Source organism: Euphorbia lathyris, chromosome 7 (assembly GCF_963576675.1).
Source record: "Euphorbia lathyris chromosome 7, ddEupLath1.1, whole genome shotgun sequence".
Lineage (NCBI taxonomy): Eukaryota > Viridiplantae > Streptophyta > Magnoliopsida > Malpighiales > Euphorbiaceae > Euphorbia > Euphorbia lathyris.
Window position 1 is genome coordinate 18,489,868 of NC_088916.1, and position 4,657 is coordinate 18,494,524.

Consider the following 4,657-nt stretch of genomic DNA (forward strand, 5'->3'; position numbering starts at 1 on the left):
TACCGACCATATTTTGTATCCGTCGGAAATTTATTCCGACCCATATGGGGACGGAGAATTTCGCCAGTGAATTTACACACCGACCGATTATTTCCAGCGGAATTTCGCTGGTGAATATAATTTCCAACGAATATTCACCAGCGCATTCCGTCGGAAATTTTATATTTTTGTATTTTATCAAAATTATATTACAGATTATATATCGGCCGGAGATGATATTTTATAAACTAAGATAGCTTAAATTCTAGATTAATATTATTTATTTGGATGAAATAGTTAAACAAAAAGATATATATTATTATTAAATAATATTTAGTAATAATTAGTACAATATCGTATCCGATACAAGATAAAGTATATATACCAACTATCCTATCTATATAAACCATATAATATCCTATAAGATCCAAGATAAAGTGTATATAAAACTATATATTCTATCGGACCTAGATAAAACTATAGGATAGCTATTGATCTAGATAAACCATATATCCTATGATACATCATTCTCATCTTCATCTACGGACTCAACCTGGTTGGACGATGAAGGTTGTGCACGAGGTGTGATGCCCTCAGAGTTTTCCTTTTCGGTATACATGGGTTGAACAATCCTCTCCACCTCCTGCATCCGTTGCTCAAACTTCAGTAACTGCTTCTACAATTTCCCTTTACATACCCTGCCATGTAGAGGAGACACAAAATAGAAAAGGTGTTTGGTTATAAAAGATAGAAAATAATATAGGGAAATAAAATTCACTGCATGCATAAAATCAAATGTTAGAAAACCACAATGAAAAATATATAAATTAAGAATGTTATTATAAACTTACTCAAAGCTTGAGTGACTCTTCTTTTATCTGGTGAAATAAATCTGGTTGGCCTCACAATCTTTGTTGGGCCACAAGTGTATCCAGACTTCGGTGCTTTCAACCTGAACTTGTTTGGAAATTTAACCGTCTTGTTCGAGTTTCCAGCAATACCCATTGTAACTTTGGAAGGCGCTCACAGCATTAGCAGGGTCCTCTTCCCATGCACTCATCACTCCCCCTTTGCAGCAATTCGCTATCTGCTGGTTGTATGCAGTACCTGGATGGACCAATTAAGCGAGCCAAACTAGAGATCTCGAGTTCGAATCGGATAAACTATCAAAAAGAAAAGAAACTAGTACCTACCTGGCAATAAATCCACAACAATTGGATCCTTCTTGCAAGAATGTGGGATATTTCCTTTAAATTTAGAGCAATCTCCTTGCTCAGTGGTTTATGCACCAACCATGCTCCAGATGACTTCTTTTTTTGCCCATGTCCGACCTGGTTTTTCTATTTTGCGATGTTTCTGGTAATTATACATCATAACAATTGCCTGTCAAAACATAACAACATATTATATTATGCAAACCAAATTGAGTTTCAAAACCAAATGCAATTCTAAAATTGATTTAATTTGCATACTACATAGCCGTCTGGAGTCCAACTTATTACATCCCACTTGATAGTGATATTTCCATTTGCAGCACATGCCTCTGCAATTTCATCAACCCAAAATAGAAGTCAAGCATCTAAAAGTGGGGAAATAAAAAAGTTAAAAGCAGAGATAAGTAAAGAAGTCAAACATCTAAAAGCGGGGAAATAAAATTCAAGTCATGTTCTTACAACATAAACCAGAAGCATGGGCCATAAAAAATATGTTAAATCAATTATCTTGTGCATAAGCTTCTGTTTTGTGCTAACTGGCCGTTTTATGGAATGAATTAGAAAAATGAATCATGTTAAAGAGCATTAAGAAGCCTTGTGTCTATTAAGTGAATCTGCTCGTCTCTCATCAGAAAGTTCACATCAATTATAAACTTGTTTCACACTACATTTCACTATAATTTCAACAAGAATTTCTATCTGTCGGATAATTGAAAACCAAGTTCCTGAACGCCCAAACAACAACATAGTTGCAGAAAGAAAGAAGAAAAACACTAGCAAAGGGAAAAAACATGAAAATAGAAGATGAAAGGATTGCTAATTTCACTAGATCAGAAACTAGAATTCACTCAACTTTATGCCTGTGAAATTTATTTCCTAATCAAATTAATCTAATTGGGAATATAATATGGTTTGGTATGTAATTAGTTCAAAACTGTAAATATGCATATTATTATTGTCATTATTGTTTTTTTACATCAGACACCACTCGCTGCATTATAGACAAAACAAGCACTACATTTCTTTATTCTTGTTACATATAGAGAGAAAGAATTGATCAATTAAAATTTGAAATTGATTAGGTGCGGATCAAAATCAATACTTATTCAAAAAGCAAAAGCAACACAAATTCAGTAAGCCCTAAATACTCTAAACTGCGCACTTCTACACCCTAGATCACAAATAAGAGGGAAAATCTCCAAATCCATTCAAAATCAAAGCTTACCCATTCAAAATTAAACAAACCCATTCAAAATTGAGAAGTTAAGTCACCTTAAATCATGTGTTTGATGACGGAGAGAGTTCAAACGCAGCTGTTGGAATCCAAATACAAACTGTTCGTGTAACTGGTTGGGAGAGAAAGAGAGAGAGAGGTGAAGGCATGGTACAGACCGAGAGAGAAGGATGAAGGTCACAAGTAGGCAAGAAGCAAGCAGGTATCGAATGAGATTCTAACAATGCGGACACGTGCCCAAGACGGCATTTTTAAGCCTATTCGAAAATTAAACCTTCATGTTTCCACCACCATCTCTCCTCTTCCTTCTAACCCTTCTGTTGCATTGCGTGACGGAATGCCATGACCGAGGAATTTGATGCTCTTATTAAAAATAATACGTGGGTCCTTGTACCCCGTCCTCCTAATCCTAATATTTTGCGAAGTTGGTGGATTTTCAGGCATAAGATCAATGGTGATGGCTCTTTTGAGCGATATAAGGCCGGCTTGGTTGGCGATGGAGCAAATCAATTGGTGGGGATTGATTGCGGGGAAACTTTCAGTCCAGTTGTGAAGCCAGCCACTATTCGAGCAGTTCTAAGCATTGCTCTTTCCAAAAATTGGGGTATTCACCAACTCGACGTCAAAAATGCCTTTCTACATGGTGACCTTCATGAGACTATATACATGCATCAGCCTTTGGGGTTTCGAGATCCTGCTAGACCTGATTATGTATGTTTGCTCCAAAAATCTTTATATGGTCTCAAACAGGCCCCTCGGGCTTGGTATCAACGGTTTGCAACCTTTCTCTCTACTTTGGGTTTTGCTCATAGTATGTCTGATCACTCACTTTTTGTGTTTCGCCAATGCACGGAGATTGCTTATTTGCTTCTTTATGTTGATGATATTGTTCTAACGGCCTCATCTGATAAATTGCGTTCCTCCAACATCACTAAATTGGGTAATGAATTTGCCATGAAAGATTTAGGGCCGTTGAACTACTTCCTAGGGATCTCTGTCACTCGCTCACCTGGCTCTCTCTTCCTTTCTCAAAAGAAATATGCTTCAGAAATTATAGAGAAAGCTGGTCTCAGCTCTTCGAATCCTTGTGCCACTCCGGTCTCAGCTCGTCCCGATATATCCTATGCGGTTCAGCAAGTGTGTTTATTCATGCATGATCCAAAAACACAGCATATGGCAGCCATAAAGCGCATTCTTCGGTATATCAAAGGTACATTGAATCTCGGTCTTACTCTCACTCCATCATCTCTTGGTTCATTGGTCTCTTACACTGACGTCGATTGGGGAGGTTGTCCGGATACCCGACGTTCCACCTCTGGTTATTGTGTTTTTCTTGGGGACAATCTCATCTCCTGGTCCGCCAAGAGGCAACCAACCCTCTCTCGCTCGAGTGACGAAGCCGAGTATAGGGGCGTCGCAAATGTTGTCTCCGAAACTTGTTGGATTCGAAATCTCCTACTCGAACTTCACTGTCCCATTCGGAAGTCCACTTTGGTTTATTGTGATAATGTCAGTGCCGTTTATTTGTCCGAGAATCCTGTTCAGCACCAGCGGACCAAACATGTCGAGATGGATATACATTTTGTACGGGAAAAAGTCGCCAAAGGCGAGGTTCGAGTTCTTCATGTTCCTTCTCGACATCAACTTGCGGACATCTTCACCAAAGGCCTTCCTTCTGTATTGTTTGATGATTTTCGGGCTAGTCTCAACGTGCGTCCTCCTCCTGTTTCGACTACGGGGGTGTGTTAGATATTGTTATATATGTTAATATTCTCTCTTTATTGTATTTCCTATTATAAAGCATAATTATAGGAATTATACCATAATTGTATTGTATTTCCTATTATAATTACCTCTAGCATAATTATAGGAATCATACTATTGTATAAATACCCCTTTCATGATTAATAGAAAATCAAAGGATTCACAATCCAACATCTTTTTCATATAAAAAAAGAAGACCTGCAAAGTTGAGAGTTATTTTAGTTAAAGAGGATTGGATGGAGGGGTGAAAGGTTAGGAAAAAGATTGGGTGCGTAAAAGAAAGGGGTGAGGGACAGAGATGGACATAGCTGAGATCCAGAATGAAAGAAATTAGAGGGACAAAGATCAGAGAGAAATAGGGTATATCAAAACAATATAAGAAAAAGGGGGGAAGAATTAAAAACTTTCCCGCTTCTATTTCGTTTCCCAGTTCAAAAAACCTTTTGCTTATTATTTGACTTTCTAT

General features: G+C 37.6%; 1 long non-coding RNA gene across 1 annotated transcript; it reads right to left on the reverse strand.

The window, feature by feature from the left end:
* Positions 1-445: 445 nt before the first annotated feature.
* Positions 446-2,870, reverse strand: LOC136201496 (uncharacterized). The gene is made up of 4 exons (XR_010673860.1): positions 2,466-2,870; positions 1,452-1,522; positions 831-1,362; positions 446-677 (listed from the first exon to the last, which is right to left on the reverse strand). It is a non-coding gene; the product is annotated as an uncharacterized lncRNA (long non-coding RNA).
* Between the last annotated feature and the right edge of the window lie 1,787 nt (positions 2,871-4,657).